The sequence below is a fragment of the Nycticebus coucang genome, chromosome 18, assembly GCF_027406575.1.
Source record: "Nycticebus coucang isolate mNycCou1 chromosome 18, mNycCou1.pri, whole genome shotgun sequence".
NCBI lineage: Eukaryota > Metazoa > Chordata > Mammalia > Primates > Lorisidae > Nycticebus > Nycticebus coucang.
Genome location: NC_069797.1, coordinates 60,051,347 through 60,070,217, shown reverse-complemented (window position 1 = coordinate 60,070,217; position 18,871 = coordinate 60,051,347).

The window sequence follows — 18,871 nt, the reverse complement described above, 5'->3', positions numbered from 1 at the left end:
AGCCCCTCCTGGACTAGGTACAGCTCCTGGGGTACGCGGGTGAGGGGGGCGTCGAGGCCCGGCTCCCTCAGCCCGCACCCCGCCGCTGCCGCCGCCGCCGCCACCGCCCCGGGCGCTGCCTGGAGCGGGTCTGTGGGTAGGGGGGGCCGGAGCGGCGAAGGAGGGGTGGGGGGAGAGGCCGTTACTGTGCCTACCCCGGGCTCGCGACCCGGCACCGGCCCGCCCCGCCTCCTCCTGGGAGGCCGGCCTCCCGCTTCGCACCCCCTCATTGGCCTGGTACCCAGCCAATGGGCGACCTCTCCAGGACCTGTTACCCCCCTGAGACAAGGCTTAGCAAGGAGCGGTTAGCCGACCTCGCTCTCTCGCAGCTTCTGAACTTTTCCCGCTCAAAGTAAACATGTTCAGGATTGGCCTGGGCTGGCAAGCCCCAGCCCCATGATTGCTTAATAGAGCAGCGGAGGGGCGGGGCGTGGAAGGTGGAGGAAGAGCGTGAGCCTACCGGGTGGGAGAAGTGATGGAGGTACTCGGAAGATTTGAGAAGTCGCTCAGCAACTGGCTGATAATCCTAAACCTATCCGTTGCGCACCCATTGCCCACACTTCTTCTTTGCCCTTTAGCCCCTCCCCTAGCTCCCAGAATCCTTCGGATTTGCCCAGAGACTAATAGACCTTGTACCCGCTTTCGGAGGTTGAGGAACTCCTTATGGAGTTGAATGTTGTTGAGCGACCCTCTTCTGGGGGAGAGCCGCTCTCTGACCTAGACCCAGGCTTCATTCAGGGTGAAGACTTGGTTGTTAATGTGACTCTTGATAAAATTCACTCCGACCTTAACTTAAGATAAAGAAGTCATTCCCAGCACCCAACAAACCACTTATGTTGGCACTCGATTGGGGTTGCGATGGTCTTCGAGAAATGCAAGTTTTTGCCCCCAAGCATTGCTAAAAAAAAAAAAAATAGCGTGCATGGAAATAGCTCAAAGCAACCTCAAACTCCTGGGTTCAAGCAATGCCTCATCCTCCCGATTAGCTGGGACGATCCGTGTACACCACAACGCCCACTAATTTTTCTATTTTTTGTAGAGATGAGGGACTTTCTTTGTTGCCCAGGCTGGTCTTGAACTCCTGAGCTCAAGCAATCCTCCCGGCTTGGCTTCTCAAAGTACTAAGGATTGCATGCGTGAGCCACCACTTGGGCTGAACGATACTCTTTTAACTCAGACTCAAATGGAAATAGAATAAGGGGATGAGTTTTATTGGCCTGCATTGTCCTGATATTATTTCAGATCTCTACTCAGCTTTGAATGCTTAAAACTGAACAGGTGATGGGGCTGTACCAATTACATTTTTCTGCTTCACCCTTAAAGTTGCTGATGTGGGGCTCATTGCATTTTAAGAGTAGTTTGTTTTTTTCTCCCTCTCCCATAGTCCCCAGATGAATTTTGAAAAGCTATGGATCCGGCGCCTGTGGCTCAGTCGGTAGGGCGCCGGCCCCATATACCGAGGGTGGCGGGTTCAAACCCGGCCCCGGCCAAACTGCAACCAAAAAAAAAAAAAAAATAGCCGGGCGTTGTGGCGGGCGCCTGTAGTCCCAGCTGCTTGGGAGGCTGAGACAAGAGAATCGCTTGGGCCCAGGAGTTGGAGGTTGCTGTGAGCTGTGTGACGCCACGGCACTCTACCGAGGGCCATAAAGTGAGACTCTGTCTCTTAAAAAAAAAAAAAAAGAAAAGCTATGGATCCTCTTATGGGGTGTGTGTGTGTTGGGTTTTCTCGTTGTTGTTTTGAGACAAGGTTTCAGTTGCCCAAGTAGAGTGCAGTGGCGTCATCATAGCTCATTGCAATCTCACACCCTTGGACTCAGGCGATCTTCCTGCCTCAACCTCCAGAGCAACTGGAACTCAAGCGCAGGCCACTGGAGCGGGCTAATTTTTCTAATTTTAGAAGAGACGGGTCTTGCTATATTGCCCAGGCTACTCTTAAACCCCTGACTACAAGCGATTCTCCTGCCTCCACCTCCCAGAGTGCTAGGATAACAGGACCACTATGCCTGGTCCTCCAACGGTTTTTGTGTGTGTGTGCGTTTGTGTGTCAAAATATACGTTAAGAGGCGCGACGCCTGTGACTCAAGCTGCTAAGGCGCCAGCCACGCACACCTGAGCTGGCGGGTTTGAATCCAGCCTGGGCCCGCCAAACAACAATGAGGGCTGCAACCAAAAAACAGCCGGGCGTTGTGGCGAGTGCCTGTAGTCCCAGCTACTTGGGAGGCAGAGGCAGGAGAATCGCTTGAGCCCAGGATTTGGAGGTTGCTGTGAGATGTGATGCCAGGGCACTACTGCACTCTACCCAGGGTGACAGCTTAAGGCTCTGTCTCAAAAAAAAAAAAAAAAATATATATATATATGTTAAGAGTTACTAGTTAAACCATTTATAAATGTTCAGTTCAGTGGCAGTAAGTACATTGACAATGTTGGACGACTATCACCACTCTCCATTTTCAGAACTTTTTCATTAATCTCAAACAGAAACTCTGTACCCTATAAATAGTAATTCTCAGTTTCTACTTCCCCCAGGTCCTGGAAACCACCATTCTTTTGTCTCTGCAACTCTAGGTACCTCATATAAGTGAAATAACACAGTATTTGTCTTTTTGTGACTGGATTTCAGTAAGCATTATGTCATCGAGTTTCCTCCATGTTGTAGCATGTTGCTGAACTTTCCTTTTTATGGCTGAATAATATTCCATGTATGAATACATCACATTTTGTTCATTCATCATTTTGTCCGTCTCTTGATGGACACTTGGGTTGTTTCTACCTTCTTATTAGTGTGAATAATGCTGCTATGAACACAAGTATACAAGTATCTGATTCCCCTTTTCCAATTCTTTTGGGCATATGGAATTGCTGGGTCAACTATTTAACATTTTAAGGCACTCAAACTATTTCCCACAGTGGCTACACCATTTTACATTCCCACCATACAAGGGTTCCAATTTCTCCACCTCTTCACCAATATTTGTTATTTTATTTTTTTTTTAAGAACACCCATCCTAGAGGATGTGAAGCGGTATCTCATTGTGGTTTTAGTTTATATTTCCCTAATGACTAATGATATTGAGGGTCTTTTCATGTGGTTATGGCTCAACTGGCCAATTTTATATCTTCTTTGCATAAATGTCTATTCAAGTTCTTTTTTAAGATCATTTCATGATCATTTTTCGAGATCATACTGTCTTTTCGAGTATTAATGTGGTTACTTTTAGAAATGAAGATTATAGGAAAATTTAATGCTCCACTGAACTCAAGCAAATACATTAACAAAGGAAACATTCTGGTCAGTTCTTTCAGCTCTTGCATTCTCTTCTGGAAGCCTATTTTGAACATGACTTTTGAGGGTTGAATGGAGTTGATTTCGCAGTATTACTTAGAGTTATATACAAACCTCGGATTAGGGTGAGAAAGAGAAACACTGAAATAATTATTTTATGTTTCCTCTGCCTTCATCTGAACTTAAATATTTTGGGGGAAATATTGGCCTTCTTTCTCCATTTATTAAATATTTCAATATAGGAACAATGAAAGATATTTATATATAAATAAGAATAATCACATTTTGTAACCTTGATCCAATTCAGAATGATGTTGCCATCAAGTAACAAACTTGTTCCCCCCTCCCTTGCTATTTTGGGGATATTTAAGTAAACTTAAATTTACAATAGAATTTTTTTAAAGACATATAAGAAAAAAATTAAAAGATACATAAGAGCATTCATTGCTAGAACTGAGAACAATTTAAACTCATCTGAAAAACAGTACAGAATGCAGACTTTCTCTTCCAAAATATAATTAAAGGTTAACTTTTTTCAACTCTGGAAGACAATGTACAATATGTACAATGTACTTTTCAGATACATTAATGAGGCCTTTTTTATACTTTTACGGATACTTAAACATTTCCTTTTGTAACAAAAATGTATTATGGGTTTCATTATTTAATAAAATGCCTTTCCCCCAGAAATGTTTTGAGTGATAACATAATTAGAATTTCATCATTTTCTTAAGTAAGCCGTTGAGTTGAAATAAAGCATTCATTTTTTAAAATTGAAGGTGTATGTAGGAGTTCAACCTAAATGCCAGGGAGAGAGAGCGCTGAATTAATCCTCCACACAAAGCAATCATATAATTCTAAGTCACCGTATAATCGAATCACTGAAGGATTGTTATATATATATTCACTTGTATTAAACAAATTGTTTTTCCAGTTTTATAATGGACTAGTCATCCAATAACTTAAGTGGGCTACAAACCTACTGTGATTCAAACCACATAGCTCTTCAGTGGCTTCTCTGACTTCAGGGACTAAATTTCTTTAATTATACTTTCTGAAATTAACTGGGTTGCCAGATATGGTTTCTCAATCTCTGACAGCTTGTTAGAAAGCCTTACAAAATGCTCCGGTGAAGCTATTTAGAATTATTTCTCCCTTTTTATATACTCAAATTAGTGTTTTTCTGGCTTTCTAGCATAATCTTTACAGCTTCTCCCATTGTAGAAAATAAGCTTATGTTTTGCTTTTCCCCTCCTGGCTGGATGGGGTTCCAAGTCACTCTTAATCTGTGCTCCAGGAAACTTTTAGGTTTCAACTTAGCTCAGGATGAGACCCTGAAAGATTCATGCATTTACCTTTGTTGAGTTAATGTTTTCAATGGGGGAGGAGGGAGTGGATTGTGTTTTATAAAAAATAATATTAATATGCATTTCTGTTTTGGGGGGATTTTTTTGAGACAGAGTCTCACTTGGTCACCCTTGGTAGGGTGCTGTGGCATCTTAACTCACAGCAACCTCAAACTCTTGGGTTCAAACAATTTTGTTGCCTCAGCTTCCCAAGTAGCTGGGACTAGAGGTGCCTGCGACAACAGCCAGCTAATTTTTAGAGACGGGGTCTCCCTCTTGCTCAGGCTGGTCTTGAACTTGCAAGCTCAGGCAACCTACCTGCCTCAGCCTCCCAAGTTCTGGGATTATAGGCATGAGCTATAGAGCCCAGCAATATGCATTTCTTGTAGCAAACTCTTCTATCCTTTCAACGGTGAGAATTAATGTTTCTTTTCATCTTTTTATGTTTTGATATTTCCTAAGTTTAATTCCTTTAGTTCTGTTTTTCTTTTCCTGCTTCCTTTCCACAGGTAAACTTCTTTAGTTCTTGATAGTTTTGTTTTTGTTTTTGGTTTTTTTTGCAGTTTTTGGCTGGCGCTGGGTTTGAACCTGCCATCTCCTGCATGTGGGGCCGGCGCCCTATTCCTTTGAGCCACAGGTGCTGCCCCATTGATAGGGTGTTTTAATGGGACTATATTTGATATTTAAACTGAGGAATTAGATTTTCAACTAAGGTTTTCATTGTAAAACGAAAAAAAGTTCTGAATATCCATTTCCATTGCCCTCCAAAACTAAGGTTCTATTTCTCTGTGTTTGATTGCAACCAGAAGTTAGGAAAGGATCATAGAAGAGTTATCAGAAAAAGATACCTTAAAAGATGTCTTTGATCTCTCTCACCTTTTTTCCTTCATGAGAGGAACCCACTTCAACTCTCCTTGGAAGTGCTCTAAACTTTCTTTTTGTTCTTCCTAAATAAAATTTCTTTTTGTTACACTGAAAAAAAGGGATGTATTTTACAAATTTCTCCTTACTGGTTTTAGGCATTTAAATTACTCATGAATTTGGGGTATCCCAAGACTATATAACTAAGGGTCTTCTGACACCAAGGTACCAGAAAACAGCTTTAAAAAAACAAAAACAGAAACAAAAAACAAAACTAAGATCCAGAGTACTTTTTTCTTTTTTCTTTTTCTTTTTCTTTTTGTTGCCAGAGGAAGTCACCAGAGGAGTTTGAACCTCAAAATCCTGGGCTCAAGTGATCCTCCTGCCTCAGCCTCTAGAGTAGCTGGGACTACAAGTACACACCACCATACCCAGCTAACTGTTTTTTTTTTTTAGACAGAGTCTCACTTTGTCACCCTCAGTAGAGTGCTGTGGCATCATAGCTCACAGCAACACCAAACTCTTGGGCTCACGCAGTTCTCTTGCCTCAGCCTCCCAAGTACCTGGGACTATAGGCACCTGTCATAATGCCCAGCTATATTTAGAGATGGGATCTTGCTCTTGCTCAAGCTGGTCTCAAACCTGTAAGCTCAGTCAATCCACTCTGGCCTCCCAGAGTGCTAGGATTACAGGTGTGAGCCACTGTGCCCAGCCCCAGCTAACCTTTTTTTTTTTTTGAGACAGTTGTCGCCCCAGTGCTGTGGTGTCACAGCTCACAGCAACCTCCAACTCTTGGGCTTAAGCAATTCTCTTCCCTCAGCCTCCCAAGTAGCTGGGACTACAGGCGCCCACCACAACACCCAGCTATTCTTTTGTTGCAGTTGTCATTGTTGTTTAGCTGGCAGGGGCCAGATTCGAACCTGCCAACCTGGTGTATATGGCTGGCGCCCTGACGACTGAGCTGCAAGCATCACCCCCAGCTAACCATTTTTAAAGATGTGTTAAAATTAAAGATTTGTATGTCATATACATTGCTGCAATCTAGTTTCCTTCCAAAGAAAATTACAAGGGTATTCACAAAAGATATGTTTTCCAAACCGGATGATTATATACCTTGGAAATAGATTCTGGGTTTGTAAAATCTTTTGAAAGCACATTTAATTGTTGCAGGCTTTATGCCACTAAATTTCTATATCATTTTATATATCTCGATTTTTATTTGAGTATCCTATTGAGTATCCTAAAATACTGTGAGAGAACATACTTATACGTGTAGGTCCAATCCAAAAGTTGGGTTGTTTTGTTTTGTAAATTGGTGTAGTTAATAATGTAGTTAAGGCGGCGCCTGTGGCTCAAGGAGTAGGTCGCCAGTCCCATATGCTGGAGGTGGCAGGTTCAAACCCAGCCCTGGCCAAAAAAAAAAATAATAATAATGTAGTTAATAATGAGGTTTGGGTATCCTTTTTTTTTTTTTATTTTTTTTAGATACAAGATCTATCTCTACAGCCCAGGCTAAAGGGCAGCGGTGTCACCATAGCTCACTATAACCGCAAATTCCTGGGCTCAAGCAATCCTCCTGTTCCAGAGTAGCTGAGAATACAGGTATATACCTTTCTTCTTTCTTTCCTTTCTCCTCTCAAAATGTTAGGATTACAGGCATGAGCCACTACACCTGGCCAACTTTGGCTATCTTAATCAGAGCCTGAAGATAGTTGCTTCAGAAGCTTTAAAAACTGCTTTAAAAACTGCTCAGATTCTTAGCTGGCCCCTAATTAGGGTTGTCTAGCCTATCTTCCCTAGGATAACCACAGAATTGAAACCTAGATAAGTTACTTTATAGCTTCTGCTTTGTTGGACAAGTATAGGAGGTTTACCTGTTGTAAAACTCTACCTCTGTTTCGAAGTCTTTACCTCTGAGGTGGAGACCCACTGCTTGTTTGGCTTGATGATTTAGTGCTTTTCTTTTTTAAAAGACTTTATTTTTTTAGAATAGTTTTAGGTTTACAGAAAAATTGAGAGGAACATACATAAAGTTCCATAAAGTTCCTATATATGTGCCCCCTGCTCCCTCACATACAAAGCCTCCCTCAATATCAGCACCCTGCACCAGAGTGGTACATTTGTTACAATCAATGAACCTACATTGACACATCATTATTATTTTTGAGACAGAGTCTCACTTTGTCGCCTTCTGTAGAGTGCAATGGCATCATAGCTCACAGCAACTGCAAACTTTTGGGCTCAAGTGATCCTCTTGCCTCAGCCTCCCAAGTAGCTAGGACTACAGGCACCTGCCACAAAACCCAGCTATTTTTAGAGACAGGATCTCACTCTAGCTCAGGCTGTCTCAAACTCCTGAGATCAAACAATCAGTCTGCATCAGCCTCCCAGAGTGCTAGGATTACAGGCCTGAGCAACCGTGCCCAACAGAAAGCCTTTTTTTTTTTTAAAAAGTTTCGGGTTAATATGAGGGTACATATGATTAGGGTACGTTTTTTGTGTCTGTAAGGTGAAGTCCAAATTGTAGTTGTGTCCTTCACCCAGGAAGTGTGCCATACTCCCATATGTTGTACCTGGTAGGTGGGAACATACCAAATCCCCTCCCAATTTCAAAGTCTTAATATGAAAAAAGAGAAAGTAAAATATCTCATTGGTCATTTTTATATTAAAAACATATTGAGGGCGGCATCTGTGGCTCAGTCGGTAAGGTGCCGGCCCCATATACCGAGGGTGGCGGGTTCAAACCCGGCCCCGGCCGAACTGCAACAAAAAAATAGCCGAGTGTTATGGCAGGCACCTGTAGTCCCAGCTACTTGGGAGGCTGAGGCAAGAGAATCGCTTAAGCCCAGGAGTTGGAAGTTGCTGTGAGCTATGTGATGCCATGGCACTCTACCTAGGGCCATAAAGTGAAACTCTGTCTCTACCAAAAAAAAAAAAAAAAACATATTGAAATTATTTGGAAGACAGGTGGGAGAATCACTTGAGGCTAGGAGTTCAATACCAGCCTGAGGAAGAAGTCTCCAAGGAATTCTGGGAAGATGGCTGACTAGTAGCAACCCTCAGCAGAGGCTCCTGACCAAAGGGAGAAAAACTGGACATAATCAGACTCTATGTAGCCAAAGGTGGGGAGCAAAATCAAGAAAGAAGTTCAGCCAGATGTGACTCCAAGGAATAGCATTCAAGAAAACAAATTACAGGTACAAAGCCTATCGACTAGAGGATGGGAGACTCCTCCCCCAAGCAGGAAGTCCACCATGGGGTCTCTGCCAGCAAGCAGGGAACAAAAGACCTCTCATTTTACCTCACTGGAGAGAGCCGCTAAGTACCAGGTTTCTTTTTCCAGGGAGGTCCCATTTATGAACCTAGACACCACCCTGCCAGGCATAAAATTGAACAAATATTTTCCCCCACAAATCCAAACTCCTAGTTCACCCTTCCCCCGCCCCATGGCAGTATGAATTTCTGCCCCCTGCAAAGCGCATAGTGTTTGGCCTTTTCCTGAGAGATCTGGGCATAGTGTGGACCACTGTCGGGATGGAATATGTGACTAGTGGGGACGAAAGAGGGTGTGAGAAAGAAGAAAACCTGTGGCTCAAGTGGCAAGGCACCAGCCACATACACCTGAACTGGCGGGTTTGAATCCAGCCTGGTCCCGCCAAACAACAATGCCGGATCCAACCAAAATATAGCCGGTTGGAGTGTTGTGGGTGTTGTGGGTGTAGTGGCGGGGGCCTGTAGTCCCAGCTACTTGGGAGGTGGAGGCAGGAGAATCTCTTGAGCCCAGGAGTTGGAGGTTGCTGTGAGCTGTGATGCCATAGCACTCTACCCAGGGTGACAGCTTGAGGCTCTGTCTCAAAAAAAAAAAAAAAAGAAAAGAAACAAAGAAAGAAACAGGGCAGCTCCTGTGGCTCAAAGGGATAGGGCGTCAGCCCATATGCTAGAGGTGGCGGGTTCAAACTCATCCCCAGCCAAAAACTGCAAAAAAAAAAAAGAAAGAAAGAAACACTCAGCAGGAGGAGGAGAAGTCCCCTGGTTATGAATTTGCCTGGCCAGTAGTGTTGTTGACCCTCAGGCTGTGTCTGACAGGATGGGGTGCAGAACCCCCGGCTCTGATGGTGCCTGCAAGCAGGAGAGTGGTTGCCCAGCGTGGACTGAATTTGGTGGGCGGGGCTGTTCCTGGCTCCAACTGGGTTCACGAGCAGAGGCTCGCCAGGTGTAGACTGAGACCTGCGGTGGGAGCATGGTCCCCTAACTCCAACTGGACTGGCGAGCAGAAAAGTGGACACCAGTGTGGACTGAGTCTGGTGGGTGGGACGTGGTCCCCTGACTCCAACTGGGCTGGCGAGCAGAGAAGCAGACACTAGTGTGGACTGAGTCTGTTAGGTGAGTCTCCAATTGTGCTGTTGGAGACCCTTGGATCCTTCTCTGTTGAGGAGGGTTTGTACTGCCCAAGACAATTTGATTGGAACTCATGTCTTGGGTTGTCCACTCGTGGACACTCTGAGATTGACTTTTGAAGTTCTGTAGTGGAAAAGAACTGAAGGGTGGGGGCAGGACTCTGCAGCTGTCTGTATCTCTCCACAGATGAGATATAAACCTAATACCATGGCTTCTTAGGATAGGACAGAGGCTGGCTGATTTCAAAACAGAGCCAGCTTACACCATCTTACCAAGTAGGTCCTCAGAGTCTCTGGCCAAAACTCTGAAAGGGGCCTGTGTAAGGTTGTAGGAGATAAGCCACAATTACAAAGCCTAGTGCTTTGGTAAGGGGCTGATTATCTCTACTACCTGGGAAGCCCAATTCAATCTCACCCTACCAGTTCTAATAACCAAACGGTGAAAAATAAACATGGTACAGAACTAATGGAAGAACTCTGGCAACATGACTAACCAGAATAGATCAACCTCCACCCCCAAGGAATGACAAAGGAGATACAACTGAAGATGCCATGCATAGACAAATGGCTGAAATGTCAGAAATCGAATTCAGAATGTGGATGGCAAACAAGATGAAGAGAATGGAAGAAAAGTTAGAAATTGAAATCCAAAGAGGAGTTCTAAAGTTGTCTCAAGAAATTAATGAATTCAAAGACAAAGTCACCAAAGATATGGACATAATGTGAAGAGATAGCAGAGCTCAAGGAAATTAAAAAGTTATTCCAGGAGCTCTGTAATATAGTAGAACCCCTTAATAATTGAGTTGATCAGGCAGAAGAGATGATCTCTGAAATTGAAGACAAAGCTTTAGAACCTTCCCAAATGCACAAAGAGACAGACAAATGCAGAGCAAAAACTGATCATTCCCTGAGACAGTTGTGGGATCACCCCAAAACATTTGTCTTATAGAAATTCCTGAAGGAGAAGAGGATGGTCCTAAAGGTACAGAGGCTCTACTCCAAGAGATTATAGAGGAGAATTTTCCAAGCATTGCAAAAGATACAGAAATTCAGATAGTGGACAGTTTCAGAACCCCAGCAAGACTCAATCCAAATAAAGCATCTCCTAGACCAGGCGTCCTCAAACTTTTTAAACAGGGGGCCAATTCACTGTCCCTCAGACCATTGGAGGGCCAGACTATAGTTTAAAACAAAAAAACTATGAACAAATTCCTATGCACACTGCACATACCTTATTTCGAAGTAAAAAACAAAACGGGAACAAATACAATTCACACCTCTTCATGTGGCCGGCAGGCCGCAGTTTGAGGACGCCTGTCCTAGACACATTGTGGTTAACTTTGCCAAAGTTACAATAAAGGAGAAAATTCTGCAAGCAGCCAGATGTAAGAAAAGCATCTACAAAAGGAGAAATATCAGACTGACTGCAGATCTCTCAACCGAAATGTTTCAAGCCAGAAGCAGATAGTCATCAACTTTCAATCTCCTAAAACAAAACAACTTTCAGCCCAGCATCCCGTATCCAGCTAAACTGAGTTTCATTTGTGATGAAGAAATCAAATACTTTACTGACATACACATGTTAAGGAAGTTTGTCATAACTAAACCAGCTCTCTAGGATATTCTCAGACCCGTCCTCCATAATGAACAGCACAGTGCTCTACCACCAAAGTAAACTCACTCAGAATTTTTTGAACAAAACCCAACTTCCACAGTGGTGAAAGGATTAAAAATGTCCACTGGATATCCGAAAATCATGACACCCAAAACACTACCAGGCTTATCAATTTTCTCAATTAATGTGAATGGTTTTTACTTGTCATCTAAAGAGGCACAAGTTGGCTGACTGGATACATAAACTCAGATCAGATATCTGCAGCATACAAGAATCTCATCTTACCTTAAAGGATAAAAATAGACTCAGGGTGAAGGGATGGACATCTATAATACAGGCAAATGGAAACAGAAAAAAGCAGGGGTTGCAATTTTATTTGCAAATACAATTGGCTTTAAACCAACAAGATAAAGAAAGATAAGTACAGTCACTAAATATTTGTCAAGGGAAACATCCAACATGAAGAAATTTCAATAATTAACATTTATGCATCCTACCAGAATGCTCCTCAATTTATAAAGCAAATCCTAATGAATATGAACATCTTGATATCTTCCTGCAGTATTATAGTTGGAGATTTTAACACCCCTTTGACAGTTTTGGATAGATCCTCCAAGAAGAAACTAAACAAAGAAATATTAGTCTTAAACCTGACCCTAGAACAAATGGACTTAACAGACCTCTACAGAACATTTCATCTAGCAAAACTGAATATACATTCTTCTTATCAGCCCACAGATCATCCTCCAAAATTGATCATATCTTAGGACACAATCTAACCTAACCAAATTTAAAAGAATAGAAATTATTCCTTGTATCTTCTCGGACCACCATAGAATAAAAGTTGAACTCAACAGCATCAGGAATCTTCATACTCAACGGGAAAGGATATTTGCATATTTTGAATCAGCAAAATATCAATCAGTTATTGAAACTTAATAACTAGGATATAGTTATTAAGAACTTAATAACAGAACTTAAAGCTTAATAACTAGGATATAGTTATTAAGAGCTTAATAACAGAACTTAAATTAATCTACAAGAAAAAAAACCAATAATTCCATACATCGATGGGGAAGAGAGATGAACAGAACCTTCTATAAAGAAGACGGACAAATGGCTAGCAAACATATGGCAAAATGCTCATCATCCCTAATTATTAGAGAAATTCAAATTTAAACCACCCTGAGATATCATCTAATCCCAGCGAGAATGGCCTATATCACAAAATCTCAAAACTGCAGATGCTGGCACAAATATGGAGAGAAAGGAACACTTTTACACTGCTGGTGGAACTGCAAACTAATACAACTTTTTTTGGAAGGAAGTATGGAGACACCTCAAAGAACTCAACCTAGACCTCCCGTTTGATCCTGTTATCCCATTACTGGGCATCTCTCCAGAAGGGAAAAAAACTTTTATTATGAAAACACTTGTACTAGACTGTTTATTGCAGCTCAATTTACAAACGCTAAAATATGGAAACAGCCTAAATGCCCCTCAACCCAGGAATGGATTGGCAAGCTGTGGTATATGTATATCATGGAATATTATTCAGCCATTTAAAAAAATGGAGATTTTGCAGCATTTGTATTAACCTGGATGGTGGTGGAACACATTATTCTTAGTGAAGCATCATAGGAATGGAGAAGCATGAATCCTATGTATTCAACTTTGATGTGAGGACAATTAATGACAATTTATGATTTTTTTATGATGATTTATAATGAGCATTTTATGACACGGTGGGGCATGGGGGAAGGGGAGAGCAGACAGATAAGGAGGGAGGGGTGAGGGAAAGGAAACGAAAAAAAAGAAAATAGTGACTAATTCTCACATAAATTGCATTTAATTTTGACCAAAGTACATTACTTGAACATTAATTTTTTTTTTTTTTTTTTTTTTTGTTTTTAGAGACAGAGCCTCAGGCTGTCACCCTGGCGTTACAGCTCATAGCAACCTCAAACTCTTGGGCTTAAGGGATCCTCTTGCCTCAGCCTCCCAAGTAGCTGAGACTACAGGCGCCTGCCACATTGCCCAGCTATTTTTTGGTTATAGTTGTCATTGTTGTTTGATGGGCCCGGGCTGTATTTGAACCCACCAGCTCCAGTGTATGTGGCTGGCACACTAGCCACTTGTGCTACAGGCACCAAGCCGATTGAACATTAATCTTATGTTGTTTAGGATATTGCACCCTCATTTATAAGTGAAATATGTTTGTAATTTTGCACCCCCATTTATTGTAATATTGCACCCTCATTTATTAAGTGAAATATGTTTGTAATTTCCCTTTATAATAATATTTTTTCCCCAATTTTAATATCAGGTATGTCCAGATGAAGTAGAATGATTTTGAAGTATTTCTTCTTTTTCTATTGTCTATAAGACTTGGCATGATCTGTTTTTTAAAATTATCTTCTATTTTTATTTATAAATATTAATTGTCTATTTTTTGAGACTTTGAAAAAAAAAAAGGAAGAAGAACAAGTTAACTGATGACTCCATACTGAACCTCAGAGTCAAAGCATTCTATGATAGACACACTCTTAGCTGACCAGGTGAATGTTACTTTTTTTGCATTATTATTATTGCTCAATATTTCGTTGCAGTAATCGTCTGATTTCTTTTCTGAATGTATTTATCTTCTTTCGTTCTTTACAAGTTTTTTGTTTCTAGTCCTTATCTTAAACATTGTTACTGTTATTAAATTTTAAGCCTTTTTAATTTTGTGAAGGGAAAAAGTGGAAACCAAATAAACACACGTATGTGTATAAAGGGAAAAAAAGAAATTTCACTCCCCCACAAAAAATTTAATTTTACCTTGTTTTAGTTTTACATGAAGTTACTAGAAAAATTTAAATTATGCATACAACTCTCATATTTATTTTATTTTCATTTATTTAATTTTTTTTAGAGTCAGGATCTTTTCTCTCTCTTTTTTTTTTAGACAGAGTTTTACTTTTTCACCCTCAGTAGAATGCTATGGCATCATAGCTCACAAGTAACCTCAAACTATTGGGCTCAAGCGATCCTCTTGTCTCCGCCTCCTGAGTAGCTGGGACTATAGGCATGTACCACAACGCCTGGCTATTGTTTTTAGAGATGGAGTCTTGCTCTTGTTCAGGCTGGTCTTGAACTCCTGAGCTCAAGCAATCCACCTGACTCCACTTCTGAGAGTGCTAGGATTATAGGCATGAAACAGCATGCCCAGCTTTAGAGTCAAGGTCTTGCTGTCTTGCTCAGGCTGGACTAGAACCCCTGGGCTGGAGGGATCCTCCTGCCTCAGCTTTCCAGGTAGCTGGGACTACAGACACACTCAATCATGCCCAGCTTCAGCTTTCATATTTATATATTACAACACTGTTGTGTGCCCAGGAGTCTGAAGTTGCAGTGAGCTATGACTCCCCGGCACTCTACCAGAGGCAACAAAGTAAGACTCTGCCTCAAAAACAAACAAACAAAAAAGACACCAGAGCAGCGCCTGTGGCTCAAAGGAGTAGGGCACTGGCCCCATATGCTGGAGGTGGTGGGTTCAAACCCAGCCCTGGCCAAAAACTGCAAAAAAAAAAAAAAAAAAGACACCAGTTTTGTGGGTGTCACATAAATTTTGAAAATCAAACACATTGGGTGGTGCCTGTGGCTCAAGGAGTAGGGCACCGGCCCCATATACCAGGAGTGGCAGATTCAAGCCCGGCCCTGGCCAAAACTGCAAAAAAAAAAGAAAGAAAGAAAACCAAACACATTTTGAAAATTATGTTCAGTGCTAATCATCTTGTTCTGATCTGCCTCGGTCATACTTTTTGTTTCATAAGCAACATGGCTGACATCAAACATCAGTTGAATACTTTTGTCTAATTAGTGGTTCTTACACTTAACGTCAGAATTATCTAGAGGGCTTTGTTAAAAAAACAGATTGGTCCTACTCTCAAATTCAATAGATCTAGGGTGGAGCCCCAAATTTGCGTTTCTGGGGTCATATCAATGTTTTCTTAAGGAATTACACTTGAGAACTACTGTTTCATCTTTGCCTTTCAGACAACAAACTGCAGGTATACTGAATGGTGAATTCAGTGAATGATGCAGGTCATGGTAATGAGTTTGATTGCTATTGTTTATGCTACCTGTAAGCCAGAAGCAAGAACAATATCACCATCCTATTACTACAGTAAACATAATAGCTCTCTAAGATCAAGGGTTCCTGAAGCTTCTAACAGGAAAGTTTGATTATCTGGTCCAGCCCCTGCCTTTGTGCGGAAAAGGCATTTATTCCCCTCTTACCCCAAGGCTCAGAGAGGTAAATGTCTTGTCCATGATCACTCAACTGTTAAGGGCAGCACCAGGGGCAGAACCTTGGCCTCTTGGCCTCCCATTGCTTTCCGTTACAACAAAATTAACTTTGATAGTGACTGCTTTCCTGTTGCTTTTATTATAGAACAGTTTTCCCAGCAAATATCTACCTGATTTAAAAACAACATATATTCTTCTGTGGTCGCTGGCTGAGATGATTAGAACTTTCCATTAATGTCACTGCTCTTCAACCATGGTGTCCTTATAAAGCCAGTCAGCCATTTTCCAAGTGTGTTTACAGCGTGACTAGATTAGAGAGTATGGACATAGCAATACAAATCCATCTACACTTTTAGAAAACAAGTGTATATTTAATATTAAAGAAAAACAAAACTGTCTTCCTACAGCCTTTCAACTAAAATGGATGACTCATGAGTCATCGCTTGTTATAGCAGTCAAGGTAACAACATAGCCAGAAATCCAACTAATTCGTAATGCCTGTGTTGTGAAATAGATTTTTTTAAGCCACCTCCTCTGTAGTTTCCCATTCTTGAGAAGAGATGACATAGCTTTGAGGTTGAGTGGATTGGATGGAACAGAGATAGAAGGCAAACTTAAAGGCTTCGTATGTGGAAACAGTATGGTTAAGAGTAGAATCCTCCACTATTTTTTAAATATTTCTAGAGATAAGAGACTGTGGACCAACAGTGAGCTTTACACTCACAGGAGCCAGTTGAAACTGCAATCTAAGCCAGAATGCTAATGACTCAGAAACAACAATTTTTCCTACAAACTGTTTTCCCCCACTAAATTAATATCTGAACAATACAAAAACAACTGTTGACTTAAGAAACCTGATTGAATTTACTGGAAGAAAAGAAAAATAATGATCTCTCAAACTGAAAATCAGTGTTATTTGGTATTATGTAGAGTAGACTCAAGGAGTAGGGCGCTGGTCCCATATGCCAGAGGTGGCGGGTTCAAACCTAGCCCCGGCCAAAAAACAAAAAAAAAAAAAAAGTTTCCACTTTTTAATGAGTTGATATTTTATTGACATACCTGACTACTTTTATTTTTGTCAACTGAGTGAATTCTACCAATTGCAGAGCTGTTTTGGTGTTGTATAGACAACCCCCACCCCCATATAAACAGGTAGTTAGATGGGACTGGCCCATATATAATGTAGTTTTGTCTGGTCATCTGTGTGATTATTGCATTGTTCCAATTTAGGAAAAAGGAGGACTCTGATTAGCCCTGGAGGGAAGCTATATTCTGTACCCATACAGCTCCTAAATGATTGTGGTGATGTAGGCTGTAGGTCATCTCACTGGCTAGTAAGATCAAACCATACCCAGAGAGTCCAACTGTTTCTGTTTACTCAGTACTCCCAGGCTCACACTCCCCTGCCATCTTTGGTTATTGTTTTTGTTGTCTGAGCTTTCTTTTCGGCTTTAGGAAAATGTCAAGCATTTCATGGTGGTGGGGTAGGGGTCATGACTTTGACTATTCTTTGACTAGAACAACATTTTCATGAATTTCTCAAGCTAGTGGCAGTTACTGAAAAACTCAACTTAAAAGAATATACATATTATTTTTTACCTTAATTTCCACTTCTTCCTTTTTTTATTTTTATTGTTTGGGATTCATTGAGGGTACAATTCACTTCTTTCTTTCTTTCTTTTTTTTTTTTTTGTAGAGACAGAGTCTCACTTTATGGCCCTCGGTAGAGTGCCGTGGCCTCACACAGCTCATAGCAACCTCCAACTCCTGGGCTTAAGCGATTCTCTTGCCTCAGCCTCCCTAGTAGCTGGGACTACAGGTGCCCGCCACAACGCCTGGCTAATTCACTTCTTTCTTAACTGTGTTTTTTTCATTTTACAAAGAAAGTGCTGCTGCTGACTCGGCGCCTGTACCTCAGCTTGTGGGGCGCCGGCCACATACACCAAAGCTGACGGGTTCAAGCCTGGCCTGGGCCTGCTAAACAACAATGACAACCGCAACAAAAAGGTAGCTGGGCCTTGTGGCGAGCACCTGTGGTCCCAGCCGCTTGGGAGGCTGAGGCAAGAGAATCACTTGGGCCCAAGAGCTGGAGGTTGCTGTGAGCTGTGACGCCATAGCACTCTACTGAGGGTGACATAGTGAGACTCTGTCTCAAAAAAAAAAAGAAAAAAGAAAGAAAGAAAAAAGAAAGTGCTGCTGCTTGTAGAAAAGTTAAACAATATATAGTGAATTAAAGAAAAAAGAAGAAAATTCCTAGAGAGCCCACCATACTGTCAAAAAGAATGTTCCATCTCTCTCTTCTCTACATGCGCATACACAGAAACACTGGGACATAATCTACCTGATTTATCTCCATAAGATGGTGCTCAAAGATTATATTTAGTTTTAGTTTCTATCCTAACAATTGTGAAAATTACAACCCACTATTTATGTAGGTGAGTTCATGCCCTATAATGTTCATATACATCTTTGTGGGTGCGTTTTATTACATTTAAGATGATTATAAAATTTCATCCCTTTGGGCTTCTAGTTATTACATTGTTTCTTTGGAAAACATCATGAAAGAGACAAGAGAGATATTGTGGTTGTGATATATATCCCATTTTCTCCAGAAAATATTTTAGGGAGATCTTTCTTTTAGATGGCTTTGAAGTATTTCCTCATTTGAATGTTCTATGATGTATAATTAATGCTAAAATTTAATCATTTTATTTGATTGTAAGACATTCTTGCTATAAAAATTTAAGACAGTACAGAAATGTAAAAAAAGTAAAATGCAAGTTTCTTCCAGCCTGAGCAAGAGCAAGACCTGTCTCTACCAAAAATAGAAAAACTAGCCAGTTGGTCATTGTGGCAGGCGGTTGTACTCCCAGATACTCAGGAAGGTGAGGCAAGAGGACTGCTCAAGCCCAAGAGTTTGAGGTTGCTGTGAGCTATGATGCCACAGAACTCTATGAAGGGTGACAAAGTGAGACTTCGTCTTAAAAAACAAACAAAAATTATACATTTATATAGGTGTATGTGACATGGGTCATATGTAAAA